The following is an 18,900-nucleotide window of genomic DNA, read 5'->3' on the forward strand; positions in this document are numbered from 1 at the left end:
CCCGGGACCGACCGCCGGGCTGCCGGGCGGGAGCTGGGGACGCACGCGAGAAGCGACCCTGAGCCAAGGAACCCGCGAGGGCGGGGCCTGAGGCGGAGCTGAGGGGACCCGGGGGCCGGTATGGAGGAGCTAGGAGGGGGTCATGAGAGTACTGGGAAGGTGTCAGGGTAGGGGGAGACTGGCAAAGATCTCCAATTCGGGGACACAGGAAGAGGCCATGTGAAAGTTGGGGGGCTGGGATGAGGGAGCTGGAAGGAGCATAGGAGAGCTGGAGGCGGGGCGCTAGGAAGTGGTTACGGTGGCGTTGGGGAGGGGGCTTGGGGGCTGGTACCGGCGAAGTAAGAGGGGACCGTGGGGAGATGGAATGGAGGCTGGAGACCGGCAGCGGAGAATTAGCAGCGGGGTTTTACAGGGAGCTCGGAAGGGAATCTGGGGGCTGGTGTTCGGGGTAAAAGGAGGTCTGGTATTGGGTGTCTAGAAAGGGGCTGTGGAGAGGGGGGTGGGCGCTTCTACGAGGGGGTAAGAAGGGGATGTAAGGGGCTAGTGCCAGGGGAATGGGAAGGTGATATGGAGGCTGGGACAGGGAGGGCGAAGTGCAGGAACCAGGATGAGGCTAGAGGGACATCGGGGGCCGGGGCCGCAGGGTCTGAACACGGGGCGGGGGGGTTGGGAGGGTCCCTCAGAAGACAGGGCTGGGGGGAGCCTAGGTTTGGCGGGCCAGGGCTACAGGGAGAGAGGTTTTCCAGGCCAAGGGGACGAGGGACAGGCGCCGGCATGCAGCCCGAGCCGCGAGGGGCGGGCAGTGGGCAGGGGCTGTCCCCGGGGCGCGGGGGAGCGGCCGGGCCCGGGTAGGGCCAGGGGTTGGGGGGTGGGGGGGGCCGGCTGCCGCGCGCCCAGGCCGGACGCGCGCGGAGGCTGCGGCCGCGGGAAGGGGGTGCGGGGAGACCAACCTGGGCCCGGTCCGGAGCAGTGGGTCCGGGACTGGCACGGCCTAGGCGCCGCGGCTCGGCGCTCCGAGCGGCAGCTTCCCGGGCCCAGGCGGCGGCCTCGGCGCGGCCTCCATCTTGCTCGGGCTCTCCCCGGGGCGCGCTCCCGCGCGGAGGCGCGAGCTCTCGGGCACCGGCGCGGCCCGACGGAGGCGCGTTCCTGCCGCCGGCGTGCGGGGCGGAGCGGAACAGGAAAGGGAGCTCGGGTGTCTGCCAGTCCCGGAGAGGGGTCGGCACGGTCCCTGGGGTCCCCCAGCCGGAGCAGTAAGCCCCCGCCACAGTAAGGCCTTCTAATTCGGGGGACCCCCTCCTTCCGGCCGGAGCTGTGCGATTGTGGGTCCACGCAAAGCCCACGGGAACGGGGGAGGGGCAGAACAGGGTGCTAGTTCACAGCGTTTGAACTGATGCCTTGCTCCCAAATTACCGGGGTACAGCCTACCACAGTATCTCTCGAGTGGCACCCTTACGCTTCCAGTCCTTTGGGTCTTGGAGGCGTTGAAGGTTCCCGGAGTCTCCTAGGAAATTGCCAGCACCTCTGGGAGAGGGAACCTCCTAAACTGTTAGCGGCCCACGCCCGCGGTGGGGATTCGTTGGCCGCCAGTGTGTGGAGCTGGGCCTGGAGAGCGGGACCCGGGGTGAGTATGGGGAACAGGAGAAAAGGAGGCTGGGAACGTGTTGGTTTCTCTCCCTACACTCTCCCAGTGCCTGGCATGAAGCGGACACATCAGGAGGGTGTGTTAAAGAACAGAGCATACCGGTCCAGGCAGTTCGCGGTTAGGCCCGAGAATACGAGGGGACACTCCAAGGGAGCCAGTGCAGGTCATTTCTTCCCTGCAGTGAAATACCTTTTGGCTTAGGAACTGCCAAGATGATCTGGGTTGGCATCCAGAAAACTCTGACTACTACGTAACTGTCTCCATGACCTTGCACTTGCTCTCTGAACCTCTGTTTCCCCATCTGTAAAGTGGGCAGGTTAAGCCCCACTTCACAGGTGTTGAGAGGTAGTGAAAATAATCTCTGTTAGTAGGTTCCAAATGCTGGACCATATACAGGTATCAGTCTGGTGAAATTTAGATCTATCTGCAAAAAAACACACATAATTATCATCATGTGAGGTTGCCACCTGTCTTTTTTCCCGGGGTAGAGGGGCTGTTTTTTTGTTTTGTTTTGTTTTGTTTCTGAGATGAAGTACTTCCTGCCTTCCTGGTATAAAAAATTCCATTTTTTAAAGAAATGGTGATGATAGTTAATGGCAGTTGTTCCCCCCACCAGTGGACTTATTTGGCAAAATAAGAAACAGGCAGTGTTATTTCCTTCCTAAATTAAAAAAAAAAAAAAGTGCAGTCCCCCACAATTTGGGGACCACAGACCCATGTGAAGTCATCTCACCTTAGACAGTATGCTCAATCAATTTGGTTTCCCCTTCCTCTGGTTCCTTAAAGAGGCATCCAGGCTGTCTCCTGAGAACTCTAAGATCCCAGAAGCATGAGCTGGAAGGGGCTGTGAAGAGAGTCTCATTCTACACCTTCTCCCGCTTGACAGATGGAGAACAGAGGCCAAAGAGGGGGATTGACTTGTACAAAGAGGTGAGTCCATCCTGCCAATTCAAGTGATCAACCTGATTCATTAATTTTTTTCATCCACCCAATAAATATGTGATAGGCTCCTGCAGTGTGCCAGCACAGCGCTATGCTAGGCCCTGGGAGAAGATGGTGGGTAAAACAGACGTGGTCCCTGCCCTCCTGGAGCTCACAGCTTCATGGGGAGACAGAAGGTGCTGGGAAGAGGGGGGAGGGAAGTCATCCTCAAAGGGCACCTCAAAGTCTCCTTCTGTGGGTGCTCCTGGTGTGGGTACTGTTCTGAATATAAGTTACCGGAGCCAGAAGTTCCATCTTTTCTCCTTATTCTGCCATGAATTATTGTCTTTTTTCCTGTCCTGCTGAGCCAAGCTAGGCACTCCAGGAAAAAAATCACAGAAGTCCACTTACTACTCTCTCTCCAGGGAAGAACTGAGAGTTCTTGCTAAGATGGGCCCCCAGCTCCTCACTGGTTGCTCTGTTCTAGCTCTGCAGAGCGATGACACCCTGGAGAGAGCTGCCTGCCACCCACACCGCTTCTGACATCAGTACTTTGTCTTTAAAGAAACTCCTTTCCCCCTCACTCAGGCCTTGGATTTGGTGAGGCTCACCCTAATCCTCTCCAGAGTGGGGCAAATGATCAGGCCTGGACAATGAACATATTCCATTGTTCTAGACACAATGATTGGCTCATAAGCCAATCCAAATAGTTGAGAATGATATCCAGGTCATTTGTTGCAGTTTACAAGAAAGAAATTGTTCCCCTTTTACTGAGTTTGTTGAGCTGGGGCTTCAGCTTCAACCACAGGGGGGCATCTTTGACACCCCAAGCAGAGAGATTGTCTAAGAATAAAGTGAACACAAAGAGAAGCTAAGAAATAGAGAGAGACAGTCCTGGTGACATAATTTGAGCACCTGGATCCATCCATGCCTGAAGACCTGCTTCTGGATTGTTCTGTTAGGTAAACCAATGAATTCAGTTTTTGCTGAAGCCAGTTTGAGTTGGGTTTTTGTCACTTCCAGTCAAAATAGTCCCAAATAATTTACCTACATCTCCCCCAACCCAGGCTGGTGTACTGGATTATTTATATTGTAGAAAAATGCCTGAAAGGGTGAGCTACTCCTGACATATTGGAACCCAAAGACAAGAATTTGAGGTGCATCTCTGCCACGTGTGACCTAGGACGGTGATCCTACTCCTCACAGCCTCATTTTCTTCATTTATAAAATAGAGAAAAGCATCCTTCCTTCCTACAGATGTTATGAGGATCAAGAGAGAGAATGCATGGAAAAGAGCTTTGTAAACTGAAAATGGCTTTATAAATGTGATTGTCATTAAATTTTAGTAAGTGGCTTGCCCAAGGAGTAGAAATTACAGTGGTATTGGAAAGGCACTCACAGAGCTATAAGTAGCTGGGACAGAATGTCTCCTCGTTTTCAAGACTAACCTTGGGGCAGTTACAGAAAGGAAGTCTGAGAACTCTCCACAGGAAGAACAGAACAGAACAGTTGTGAGCTCAAGTTGGGGACTATAGACCATAAGGCAAAGATGATCCTGGACTGAGCACCTGGATGAGAGAAGCCCCCAGGGCACTTCCAGCCAATATCCTAGCAGAGAAAGATTTGTGACTTGTCAGATACCCTTATGCCTAAAGTAAGTGTTACATTGAACGGTTATTAAGCTCTTACAGCATTCTAGGTCCCCTGATCTTTCCTTTAGATATATTGTCTCATTTAATCTTCACAATAACCCTAAGAGGTAGTGTTATGGGCTGAAGTATATCCCTCTCCCGCACCCCCAAATTCATATGTTCAAGTCCTAACTTCCAATACCTCAAAATGTGACTATTTGGAGATACGGCCTTTAAAGAAGTGATTAAGGTAAAGTTAGGTGATATGGGTGGGCCCTAATCCAGTATCACTGGTGTCCTTTTAAGAGGAGATTAGGACAGAGACTAGATGATGACCATGGGGGACATAGCAAGAAAGGAGCCACCTTCTGAGGGGCCTCAGAAGAAATCAAACTTGCTAACACCTTGATCTTGGACTTTTAGCCTCCAGAACTGTGAGAAAATAAATTTCTGTTGTTTAAGCCACGCAGCTTGTAGTATTTTATAATGGTAGCCCTAGCAAACTAATACAGATGTGTACTGTTTTACACATGAGGACAATGAGGTATGCCCATTTTACAGACGAGGGCACAGAAGTTAAATTACTTCCCCAGGGACTTCCCTGGCAGTCCAGTGGTTAAGATTGTGCACTTCCACTGCAGGGGGCACAGGTTTGATCCCTGGTTGGGGAAGTAAGATCCTGTGTGCTGTGAGGCGTGGCAAAAAAAAAAAAAATTACTTCCCCAAAATCACACCTCTAGCAAGTGAAACAGCTGATATTTATCCCTAGGTAGAGCCCACATTCTTAACTACCATGCCGTATAGATTATTCTGTAGAGTGGATTCAATTATTCTCAACCACCTGGGTTTCCTTTTTATGTCCGTATCATGTGGTTACTGGCATCAGACCATCTGGGTTCAAGTCTCAACTCTTCATTCCTTGGATTATAAGCTGTAAGGATGCTACATGTTCACCGTCCCATGGCAAAGACCAAGAGAATAGGCCAACATATCCTCAGAGAGATGAAGAGTTTTTTTTTTGTTTTTTTTTTTTAATGGCTGCGTTGGGTCTTAGTTGCTGTGTGTGGGCTTTCTCTAGTTGCGGCGAGCGGGGGCTATTCTTCGTTGTGGTGCACGGGCTTCTCATCGCAGTGGCTTCTCTTGTTGCTGAGCGTGGGCTCTAAGCGTGCAGGCTTCAGTAGTTGTGGCACTAGGGCTCAGCAGTTGTGGCTCGCGGGCTCTAGAGCGCAGGCTCAGTAGTTGTGGCACGTGGGCTTAGTTGCCCTGCGACATGTGGGATCTTCCCGGACCAGGGCTCAAACCTGTGTCCCCTGCATTGGCAGACGGATTCTTAACCACTGCACCACCAGGGAAGTCCGAAGAGGTTCTTAATACTTATAAGAGCCTGTGGCGAAAGTTATGCCTGGCATTCTATGGTTTTCTTAAATCCCCCTCTTTTCTTTACAATGGTTTGAATTAGTTTTCTGTCTCATGTCCCTGAAAGAGTCCTAAGGAAGGCCATTTCTTTCTCTTTCCTCCCTCAAACTCACACATTAAATCTTGCTCTTTGACTTGATAATCAAGTCATTCATTCCTTCAACCACTCAGCTAGTAAGTGTCAGTGACATCTTCTACTTGACAGGTCCTTTGCTAGGCAGTGGGGACACAAAGATGAGGAAGACCCGGTCCCTCCCCTAGAGGAACTCACTGTCTAGTGCAGGAACAAGGAAACAGATGGAGTAGAGTTAGAATGACAGAGGTTCACTCAGAGATTTTCAAAGCCATGTGAAAGGGCTCACTGGAGCTGTGATATTGAATGAGTCATTCAACTTTTGGAATCTCAGTTGTTTCATCTATAAAGAGGACATCATTAAAAAATATGTATTCTTTCATGGGTGATGAAATAATGGGCTCTATACTTGAAACAAACTTTACATGTGAAGAATTGTTCATTCAATAGCAAGATGCCTTCATAGCTGTACCATGTCTCACCTGGGAAGTATCTGTTTTATTCAGAACTCTTGGGTTGCAAATGACAGAGACCCAATAAAAACTGGCATAAGCAGGAATAGGTTCCAGTAGGATCCAGCAGCTCATGTGATAGGGTTGGGAGACAACATCTACCCATGGACCCTGCTTTCCCATCCGTGGTTGGCTCCATGCCCAGGCAAGATCTTCCCAAGCCATGGCAAGATGGGTTTGCTAGCTTTGTGGTCAGAGAATGTGGTCTGTGTGACACTCATACTTTGGAGTCTGTGGAATATCCCTTTGAGGCCTAGTACATGGTTCATTTTCATAAATGTGCTTTCAAAGAATATGCTCTCCCTGTTAACGGAAGGAAGTTCTTTCTATGTCTGTTAGCTCAAGTCTGTTAATTGCATTGTTCACATTTTGTAGATCATTACTCTTTTTTTTTTTCTGTCTGCTTGATCCATGCATTTCTGAGAAGTGTGTTAAAATCTCCCATTATGATTGACTAAGAAAGGAGATGAGAGAATTTCATGGAATAATGGTAATGTTCTGTATCTTGCCTGGAGTTTAGGTTACACAGATATATGCAGTTGTGAAAACTCAGCAAATATACACTTAAGATTTGTGTATTTCGTTGTATATAAAATTCATTTCAAAAGAAAAAATTGCAATCAGATATTCAACCTTATTTAATGAAGTGTTTAAGGGAAAAGGAACTGAATTTACTTTGAAATGCATGCAAAATAAGATGGCTTAATAAATGAATAGAAAGATGGAGAGATTGATAGACCTGTGAAAAAGCAAATACAGAGTAAAACTGTTATTGGTAGAATTAGACAGTAAGTATTTGGATGTATGCTCTAAGATTCTTCCACCTTGTGGTACATTGGAAATTTTTCATTAAAAAATGTTGGGGAGGAAAATCTCCCATTATGATTGCTCATTTACCAGTTTCTCCTTGTGAGTCTATTGATTTTTTGCTACATATATTGAGATGAACTTATTATTATAGATGCATACTAGCATTCTTTTGACTAGTATTTCCCTGAAGTATAGTCTTTTATCTTTAGTCTTTCTGTCATTATGTTTTTGGAGTATCTTTTGTAAAAATCAAAAAGCTTCATAAAAAAAATCCAATATTAAAGTCTCTGTCTTATAATAGGTAAACATTGATCTGTTTACATTTATTGTGATTATTGATCAATGTGAACTTATTTCTACCATATAATTTTGTGTTTTACATTTACTATGCTTTCTCTATGCATCTTTTTTCTCCTTCCAAGCCTTCTATTTTAATGGTTTAGTTTTCTTTATTCTTGGTTTTGCTTCTCTTAGTTTGGAAGATCTGTAATTCATACTTTGTGAGGCATTTCCCACGAGAATCCTCTCGGTTTTCAATACCAGAACATTACACAAGTTTCTTATCTCTCAATGCAACATTTTCTGACCAATATTTAGATAAGAAAATTTTATATTTACATCCCTAAAACTCAGCACAATGTTTTAAACAGAACTCAGTGTAGGAAATAGCTCAAGCAATATTCCAGCCACTATTGGTAGAATATCAGAATGAAGTGTTCTTTGTAAATTGTGCCTCCACGTCAACAAAATGGGTGTGCATCTGAGATGTTGGTGCTAAGGGAAGTATCATGGTATCAGGCTGTTACACACAAGGCTCTCGTTTGCTAACAGCAGCATCATTTATTTGGTGGTTAGGAAGCAGTGGTTTCTGGTTTTGCTTTTTGTGTGTAGTAAAATATACATAACAAAACTTACTCTTTTAACCATTTTTAAGTGTACATTCAGTGGCATCAAGTACAATCACAATGTGCAACCATCACCACTTCCATTTCCAGAACTTTTTCATCATCTCAAACAAACTCTGTACCTATTAAACAATAATTCCCTATTTCTTCTGTGTCCCCCAGCCCCTGGTAACCTCTGTTCTACTTTCTGTCTATGAATTGGCCTATTCTAGGTACCTTATCCACGTGGAATCATACAATATTTGTCCTTTTGTGTCTGGCTTATTTTCCTTAGCATAATGTTTCCCAGGTTCATCCATGTTGTAGCATGTATCAAAATTGTATTCTTTTTTAAAGTTAATATTTCATTTTATGTATATAATATATTTTGTCTATCCATTTATCTGTTGATGGACATTTGTGTTGTTTCTACCTTTTGACTATTGGGAATAACACTGCTATGAACGTTGGTGTACAAATAACCATTTGAGTCCCTGCTTTCAATTCTTTTGGCTATATACCTAGAACTGAAATTGCTAGATCATATGGTAATCCTATGTTTAACTTCTTGAGAAACCACCAAACTGTTTTCCACAGCAGCTGCATGATTTTACATTCCCACCAGCAGTGCCAAGCGTTCTAATTTCTCCACATCCTTGCCAACACTTGTTATTTTCTGTTTTGTTTTAATTGTCATCTTACTTGCTATGAAGTGGTATTTCATTGTGGTTTTAATTTGCATTTCCCTAATGACTAGGGATGTTAAACATCTTTTCATGGACTTATTGATGTTCATACATCTTCTTTGGAGAAATGTCTATTCACAGCCTTTCTTCATTTTTGGATTGGGTTGCTTGTTTGTTGTTGAGTTGTAGGAGTTCTTTATATTCTCAGAATATTAATCTCTTATCAGATATGTGATTTGTAAATATTTTCTCCCATTCAGTGGGTTGGCTTTTCACTCTCTTGTTAGTGTCCTTTGATTCACAAATGTTGTAAATTTTGATGAAGTCAGATTTATCAATTTTTTCTTTTGTTGCCTGTGCTTTTGTGTCATATCCAAGAAATTATTGCCAAATACAATGGCGTAAAGCTTTTCCCCTGTGTTTTTTTCTAACAGTTTTATAGTTTTAGCTCTTATGTTTAGGTCTTTAATCTATTTGAGTTAATTTTTGTACATGGTATAAAGTAAGGGTCCAACTTCAATCTTTTGTATGTGGCTATCCAGTTGTCCCAGTACCATTTATTGAAAAGACTGTCTTTTCCCCCATTGAATGGTTTTGGCATCCTTGTTGAAAATCAACTGACCATATATGTGTGGCTTTATTTCTAGGCTTTCTAGTCTATAGCCTGTTCTGTTGGTCTGTGTGTCTATCTTTATGTTGGTACTACACTGTTTGAAGGAAGCAGTGGTTTTAATCATATTAAATCTTTTGTTTTTTTCATTTTTTTCTTCCATTTTAATGAACACTTTAGAAAGTACAAAATATACTATCTTTTTGGGGGGGAACATTAGGTACTTTTTTTTTCTCCGTCATACAGTACATGAATCTCAAGGGTTTTGTGTTTCTTCAAGAAAGAAAGAAAGTGTGAGGGCCTGTGGTACAGGGCTGCCTAGTTCTCCCCTCGCCCAGACTTGGGACAGATGTAAGTGCCGCTGCTACTGCTGGTTAATCATATTAAATCTTAATACAATAGACTGTTGCTTGTGTACAGGTGTTTCACTGTATTTTATTTATGTTTTAGGAAATTGTTTGGGGTTTGGTGTTGACACATCATGCATTATAATTTTTCCCATTTAAAATAATGGGAACTACACTTCCTTCTGGTCTGTGTTTTCACACAGAACATCTGATTTCTAACACAGATTACTGATGTTAAGCAAGAGATGCCTGTATTTTATTTCTGCCCTTTATTGGTTACCCCTACATTTTTAAACAGAGATACCTAACATAATATCTAAAGTAAATTAAGATTTCTATACTCCTCCTATGCAAAAATGGATCTTAGAATATTTTAACTTAGAATCATATTCTTCCATCTTTGTTGTTGTTGTTACCTATATATTTTTAGTTCCATCTTCTAGTTAAGCTCCCCAAAGTATAATTTTTGAAAGTCAGTTTTATTGAGGTATAATTTATTTTTAAATTTTTAAAATTTTTATTTATTTTTTTATTTTTTGGCCGTGCCACGTGGCATGCGGAATCTTAGCTCCCCGACCAGGGATCAAACCCTATGCCCCCTGCAGTGGAAGGGCGGAGTCTTAACCACTGGACCACCAGGGAAGTCTCAGAGGTATAATTTATTTTATTTTATTTATTTATTTGCTGTTCAGAAAACACTTTATTGATTAATAGACAAAAAACAGCCAATTTTAGTGGTACACACAGTAACAGATCACTAATAGGGAAAGTCAATACAACATCTTCCTTGTATATCTACCAGGTAAAAGCCACCATGCTACATCTTAAGAGCTCTGAACTTCAGGTCTCCAATGACCTTGGTTTTGAATCCCAGCTCTCACATATAAGACTTGAGGAGAGCCATGGATCCCTGTACCTCTCTATTTTCTGAGGATGAAATGTCAATCACAGTGCCTGCCATGTGATCGTGAACATTATTGGGCATTTTAGGGATAAATTTCACAGTGTAAGGAGTGACCCAGTTCCTGCTTTTATGAGAGAGACAGACAGAGGATTGTTGGGAGAAACAAGTTTAAAACAAGTTCAGTATAAGCACAGTAAATGACATACAAAAGGTGCTCTGGTGAGGAAGCAGGGATCAGCATTTTGGGGTACCTAGGCAGTGCCAGATGCTTTAAGAGAATATGTGACAGAGGGAGAGGTCACAACTGGTTGAGAGGGAAGAAGAAACCCAGGAAGGCTTCCTAGAGCAGGGAGCATTTGAAATGAGCCTTGAAGGATTAACAGGATTTCAGTAGCCTGGTGGCCCAACATAGATCTTTTAAAGCATAGGCTCATCCAGGAAGAATTGCCAGAGGATTAAAACTCATGCTGAGTTCAATCAAAAATCACCACTGGAGTGTGAAAGGAACTTTCCTAATTAAGCAATTCTAGAACATTCCCAACTCTTGACTGCATGAGCAGTGGTGGGGAACCGTCATATCCGGGCTTGCTGGTAAGATGCCTTCTCCACAGACGGTGACCAGGGTGGCCTGGAAAAGGGCATAGTGGTCTGACATGGAGCAACGTACCTTGGTGTGCTGTACCCCACAGTGGGTGGGTATCAGTGAACGCCACCCAGGAGACTCGAGTATCCCGGAGCTGCAGCGCTTTAGAACAGACTGAAGATGTTTACAGTGAAGGGTAAAGAATGTGCCATCTAGTTTAGTTTCATTGCAGCTCATACGTGGAAACTGGATAGGCTGGGCGGCTGTCCATCCCCTGGGGGTCTGGATATCTCACTCCATGTGATACCGACCAGGGTTCTTGGCCTTCCTCAATCAATAGAAATTGATCAGAGGCCAGACAAGAAATTCAGGCAAGGTCAGAGGTATAACTTAGATACAATAAAATTCATTCACTTCAGTATTGACAGACACATAGAGTTGTGTGTGACCACTGCCACAATTAAAATACAGAACAGTTCCATCACTCCCCAAAATTCCCTACTTTCCCTCTGATGTTGGCTCCTCACCCCACCCTGAACCCTGGACAACCACTTGTTTGTTTTCTTTTTTGTTCCTTGTTTTTATTTTTAATTTTTATTTTATGTTGGACTATAGTTGATTTACAATGTTGTGTTAGTTTCAGGTGCACAGCAAAGTGATTCAGTTATATATATATATATATTCTTTTTCAAATTCTTTTCCCATTTGGGTTACTACAGAATATTGAGTAGAGCTCCCTGTGCTGTACAGTAGGTTCTTGTTGGTTATCTATTTTAAATATAATAGTGTGTATATATCAATCCAAAACTCCCACCACTTGTTTGTTTTCTTTCCCTGTGGGTTTTGCCTTTTCAACAATGTCACATAAATGGAATCATGCAGTATGTACCATTTTCAGTCTAACTTCTTTAAGTTGGCATAATGCATTTGCAATTCAACCATGTTGTTGGGTGTATCAGTAGTTGGTTTCTTTTAGTTGCTATGTAGGGATCCATTGTATAGATGAACCGTAGTTTATCTATCTGTTCACCAATTGAGGGCCATTTGGATTGTTTCCACATTTTGAAAATTATAAATAAGTCTACTCTAAACATTCATGTATAGGCTTTTGTATGAATATAAGTTGTCACTTCTCTAAGGTAAATACCTAGGAGTGAGATTGCTGAGTCATATGATAAGTATATATTTAACTTTATAAGAAACTGAGAAACAGTTTTCTAGAGTGGCTGTACCACAGTGCATTCCCACCAGCAATGTATAAGTGTTCTAGTTGTTCCTCATCTGCACTAGAACTTGGTACTTTTTTTTTTAATCTGAGCCATTTGAGTGGCTTTTAATTTACATTTCCCTAATGACTAATGATGTTGGACATCTTCTCATGTGCTTGTTTGCTTAACTAGTGAAGTGTCTATTCAAATCTTTTGCCCATTTTCTGTTGGGCTGTTGGTTATCTCATTATAAAGTTTTGAGAGTTCTTTATATATTATGGATACAAATCCTTTGTTAGATATGTGTTTTGTGAATATTTTCTCCTACTAATTTGTGGCTTATCTTTTCATTCTCTTAACAGTATCTTTTGAAGAGCAAAAGTTCTTAATTTTGATGAAGGCCAATTTATCATTTTTTATTTTATGGATTATATTTTTTATATAATATCTAAGAAATTTGTGCTTGATCTAGGTAATAGAAATTTTCCTCTAAGTTTCCTTTCAGAAGTTGTAGTTTTAATCTTTACATGTAAGTCTATAATCCATTTTGAGTTAATTTTTCTTTATGATGAGAGGTTAGGGTTGAGGTTCATTTTTTGCATATGTACATCCAATTGTTCTGGCACTACTTGTTGAAAAGACTATCTTTTCTCCTTTGAATAACCTTTGCACCTTTGTCAGAAATCAATTGAATCACATTGAGATACCTCTTCACAACCACTAGGGTAACTAAAATTAAAAAGACAGATAATAACAAGTATTGATGAGGATGGAGAAATTGGAACCCTCATACATGGATAGTGGGAGTACAAACTGGAGGGAATTCCCTGGTGGTCCGGCGGTTAGGACTCTGCCGTTCCACTGCAGAGGGCACGGGTTCCATCTCTAGTTGGGGAACTAAGATTCCGCAAGCTGTGCAGCGCGGCCAAAGAAAAAAGAATACAAAATGGAAAGAAATTTGGAAGTTTCTCAAAATGTTAAACATAGTATTATCATATGACCCAGCAATTACAGTCCTCACATAGGAGAACAGTGACTAGGTTACGACCTCAAATCTGAGACATAGGAAGGCTATAAGAAGCAGAGGTGATTGCTCCTGGGAAACTCTCAAAGACTAGCAGATGCCATAGAAACACATTCCCACATTTGTTCTAACCTGACCATCTGGAGCTTTACATACCCTAAACATGCAGTTTAACTTAATTTGGGGGCAAGTGAGTGCTCTCCATGTGTTCCAAGCTCAAGGTCTTCCTAAGAGAAATGAAAACATAAGTACACACAGAAACTTGTGCATAGGGATTTCCCTGGTGGTCCAGTGGCTAAGACTCCGCGCTCCCAATGCAGGGGGCCGGGGTTCGATCCCTGGTCAGGGAACTAGATCCCACATGCATGCCGCAACTAAGAGTTCGCATGCCACAGCTAAGGAGCTCGCGTGCTGCAACTAAGGAGTGGGCAAGCCACAACTAAGGAGCCCACAAGCCGCAACTAAGGAGCCCGCCTGCTGCAACTAAGATCCGGTGCAACCAAATAAATAAATATTTTTTTTTAAAAAAAGAAAGAATGGATAAATTCCTAGAAACATACAACCTGCCAAGACTGAATGATGAAGAAGTAGAAAATCTGAACAGACCGATAGTAAGGAGATTGAATAAGTATTCAAAAATGTCCCAACAAAGAAAAACCCAGGACCAGGTGCCTTTATGGGTAAATTCTACCAAACATTTAAGGAAGAATCAATGCCCATCCTTTTCAAACTCTTCCAAAAAATTGAAAGGGAGGGAATACTACCAAACTCATTTTATGAGGACAGCATTACCCTGATACCAAAGCTAGATCAGGATACTCCAAGAAAAGAAAATTACAGACCAATATCCCTGATGAATACAGATGCAAATATTCTCAACAAAATACTACCAAACTGAATTCAACAGTTCATTAAAAGGATCATACATCATGATCAAGTGGTATTTATCTCTGGGATGCAAGGATGGCTCAACATATGCAAACCAATAAATATAATACACCATATTAATGGAATGAAAGATAAAAACCATATAAGCATCTCAATACATGCAGAAAAAACATTTGACAAAATTCAACATCCTTTCATGATGAAATCTCTCAACAGATTTGGTATAGAAGGAACATACCTCAACATAATAAACGCCATATATGACAAATTTATAGCTAACATAATACTCAATGATGAATGGTTGTAGCAAAGATTAAGGATTCTCAACTTAACTTTGTGACTCAACAATGACAGCAAGGAACTGAGAACTTTCCATTTTTCCTGTCTGCAGTCCATCTGTAATATTCTTTATTATGGTCACAAGATGGCAGCAGCAGACATGGCCATACCCAGAGTAAAGGAAGGGGGCTTTTCCTCTCATGCCTCTCTTTCTATTAGGGAGGATAATCTTCCCCAGAGTCCCTTTGCAAGCTTTCCCTCAGTTCCCAATGGCCAGGACTCAGTAACCTGCCTATATCCACAAGAGAGGCTGGAAAAATGAATGTGAGTGTTCTCCACTCTCTGTAGTGGTAAGTGGGCTCTTCCAATGGTGAAGAAAGGACAAGTTGGAGTTGGAAATGGTTTTTTGGTAGGCAACATTTCCAAACAGTTCTAGGAGTGTAGACCGGGAGAAAAGATAGTTTGTTACCAACTCAGTCTACCATATAGGCTGAAATTCAGTATTACTTTTATAATTAGAATAAAATAGGACTAATTTACTTTTTAAGACTCTGTCCCAAGAGTCCCAGCCATTTTACACAGGTGCGCCCCTGCTGCAGACCATGGTGTATACCTTGACCTGTGAGGGGAGTCAGTCTTTAACTCAAGTGAGTTGAAACTTCCAGATCATTAACTTCTTTTCAAAAAAATCAAAACTTCACTAAGCTTCCTTATAGCTGATACCTTATGAAAAAAGTGATAATTTATCTTAAAGAAAGATTGAGGAGTCAAAATAGTTATTTTTCTCACTTGCAGTATAAACTTAACAGCTATAGTTTAATTATGGATAAGATGGACATTTCCAATAAATGTGTTATGATGATTTCCCAGGGCTTGGTTGGACTTCATGCTGCTTCTCTTCTCTGAATGTCTTTTCTACATTCCTATGAAGGATAATTCTTATTCCTATAAACAGCCAACGTTGGATTTTTTTCTGAAGTGTCAAATATCATCCTGGTTTGGAAAAAAAAATTAAAAAGGACCAAAGAGCTATACAACTAAAAGAATTCCCAAAATAAAATTTAGTTTACTAATAAAAATTAAAAAAAGAAAAATAATCCCAGCCATGTTGACTAACCTCCCTGCCATTCTCTCTAGCAAGAAATCCAACCTATTTAGAAAGCCCAACTGATCTGAATGTCATTTTGTGCAACAAGGAAAAAACAAAGAAAACGTTTGTTCTTGACTGCCATGTGTTGGGTCTGTATAATATGTATTGCCTTTAATCCTTTTGATGACCAATGACAAAGATGCCAGTGTCCCCACTTTACAGATGAGGAAACTGAGACTTAGAGCAGAAGTGCCTTGCTCGGGCATTCCCTGGCTGTCCATTCACTGCCAGCCCGGGTTCAATCCCTGGTCTAGGAACTAAGATCCTGTGCAGCGCAGCCGGGAAAAAAAAAAGTGCCTTGCTCAAGGTTACACAGCCTGGAAACCCAGCACAGCCAGGTCTGCCTGACTCCAAAGTCCATGCACTTTTCTTTGGGGATTCATCCCAGTTATTTGTAAGGATAGACTTGACAATCAGAAATGTAATTTCCTGGACTTCAACTGGGCCAAAAATATCCATCTTGAAGTCAGAAGTCATGAGAGTGGGGCTTGTTATTAAATAATCCACCAGACAGGCCCTTGATTAGCAATCGTGAAACTCTACCCAGAATCTTTCTGGGGATACCATTTGGCAGTTTTTTTAAAATTATTTATTTATTTATTTATTTATTTTGGCTGCATCAGCTCTCAGTTGCAGTGCTCAGGCTCTTCGTGGCGGCACGCGGGCTCCTCTCTAGTTGTGACGCACGGGCTCAGTAGTTGCGGTGTGCAGGCTTAGTTGCCCCATGGCATGTGGGATTTTAGTTCCCCGACCAGGGATTGAACCTGTGTCCCCTGCATTGGAAGGTAGATTCTTAACCACTGGACCACCAGGGAAGTCCCACCATTTAGCAGTATTAAATTGAGGACATATATTAGTCTGGCTGAAGAGTTAATTCCTTCTCTGATTCAGGCAGCTGTCCTGGGAGAGATGTCAACTGGGAACTCAGCCTCCTGGTTCAGATTTTCTGCAGATGAGATTCCAGAAGAGCAAACTTTGCCAGAGCATCTAAATTGCTCTTCCTTTGCATTCCACCCACTGGATTGCTGTTTACCCTCTGCCTTCCCTACAAGATGGTGAATAGCAAAGCTCAAGGATCCACCACTCACTCCCAGGCCTTGCCTGGTGCCTGGCACATAGTAGCACTCCGTATAAACTTGGTTAATTAGTTGATTGATTAACAAATCATTGAAAGTGGTAGTGTTCTCCTCCTATACTGTTGGTGGGAATGTAAGTTGGTGCAGCCACTGTGGAAAATAGTATGGAGGTTCCTCAGAAAACTAAAAATATGGGACTTCCCTGGTGGTCCAGTGGTTAAGACGCCATGCTTCCACTGCAGGGGGCACAGGTTCCATCCCTAGTCAGGGAACTGAGATCCTGCATGCCGTGCGGCACAGCCAAAAAAAAAAGGAAAAAAAGAAAAAGGAAACTAAAAATAGAATTACCATATGATCTAGCAATCCCACTCCTGGGCATATATCCTGACAAAACTATAATTCAAAAAGATACATGCACCTGTATGTTTATAGCAGCACTATTCACAATAGCCAAGGCACAGAAACAACCTAAATGTCCATCAACAGATGAATGGATAAAGAAGATGTGGTACACATATACAATGGAATATATATACAATGGAATACTACTCAGGCATAAAAAAGACCGAAATAATGCCATTTGCAGCAACATAGATGCAACTAGAGATTATCATACTAAGTGAAGTTAAGTCAGAAGGAGAAAGACAAATACCATATGATATCATTTATTTTTTTTAAATGTCCATGGTATCTTTTTTTATATATAAATTTATTTATTTATTTGTTTATATGTATTTTTGGCTGCTTTGGGTCTTTGCTGCGTGCAGGCTTTCTCTAGTTGCGGCGAGTGGGGACTACTCTTGGCTTGCAGTGTGCAGGCTTCTCATTGAGGTGACTTCTCTTGTTGCAGAGCACGGGCTCTAGGTGCGCGGACTTCAGTAGTTGTGGCACGCGGGCTCAGTAGTTGTGGCTCACGGGCTCTAGAGCGCAGGCTCAGTAGTTGTGGCACATGGGCTTAGTTGCCCTGCGACATGTGGGATCTTCCCAGACCAGGGCTCAAACCCATGTCCCCTGCATTGGCAGGTGGATTCTTAACCACTGCGCCACCGGGGAAGTCCCCATATGGTATCATTTATATGTGGAATCTAAAATATGACAGAGATGAACTTATCTACAAAACAGACTCACAGACATAGAGAACAGACTTGTGGTCTGTGGGGTGGGGGAGGGATGGAGTAGGACTTTGGGGTTACAGATGCAAACTGTTGTATATAGAATGGATAAACAACAAGGTCCTTCTGTATAGCACAGGGAACTATATTCAATATTTTGTGATAAACCATAATGGAAAAGAATATAAAGAATATATATATATTTGTAACTGAATCACTTTGCTATACAGCAGAAATTAACACAACATTGTGTTAATGTTGTGTTAATTAACACAACTGTACTCCATTGTAAATCAACTATACTTCAATTAAAAATAAATAGGCCTCCAAAAGTCTTCAAGATTCCAAAACAGCTTCATTGAAAGGTCAGTTGCAAAATCTAATGAAAAATTAAAGACACAAGAGGTGCCTAAGATAAAAGACTATAAGACTGACATGACTCCTACTACTCTCTCTAGTCTCCTTTACCTGAGAACTCACTGTCTACTAATTCTCAGTCTGAATTGCCTTTCCACTCTGAAGAGACTACAAGATAGTAAACAATAGTCTTCCAAGTTAGTGATCTTATAACCGCAACAGCTCCAAGGCCAGAAATCTAAAACACGGGGCATCCCCCATTGCACCCTCTTGGGGTCCATCAACAGAACACCGGCCCAGAATTCGATGTCTGTTTTTTTTTTTTTTTTTTTTTTTTTTTTTAATTAATTAATTTATTTATTATTTATTTTTGGGTGTGTTGGGTCTTCGTTTCTGTGCGAGGGCTTTCTCTAGTTGCGGCAAGCGGGGGCCACTCTTCATCGCGGTGCGCGGGCCTCTCACTGTCACGGCCTCTTGTTGCGGAGCACAGGCTCCAGACGCGCAGGCTCAGCAGCTGTGGCTCACGGGCCCATCTGCTCCGCGGCATGTGGGATCCTCCCAGACCAGGGCTCGAACCCGTGTCCCCTGCATTGGCAGGCAGACTCCCAACCACTGCGCCACCAGGGAAGCCCCGATGTCTGTTTTGCAGTCAGTTGGGACACTGGGAGAATGTCCTTGAAAGTTTGTCAAATCCTTCCACACTAACTCGAATGCTCCCACATTTACCCCTGAAGGGCACCCCCACCTGGACCTCTCTCAGGGTTGATGGGACTCCAAGGCGTTCTTG

This window comes from Eubalaena glacialis, chromosome 7 (assembly GCF_028564815.1).
Source record: "Eubalaena glacialis isolate mEubGla1 chromosome 7, mEubGla1.1.hap2.+ XY, whole genome shotgun sequence".
Classification (NCBI taxonomy): domain Eukaryota; kingdom Metazoa; phylum Chordata; class Mammalia; order Artiodactyla; family Balaenidae; genus Eubalaena; species Eubalaena glacialis.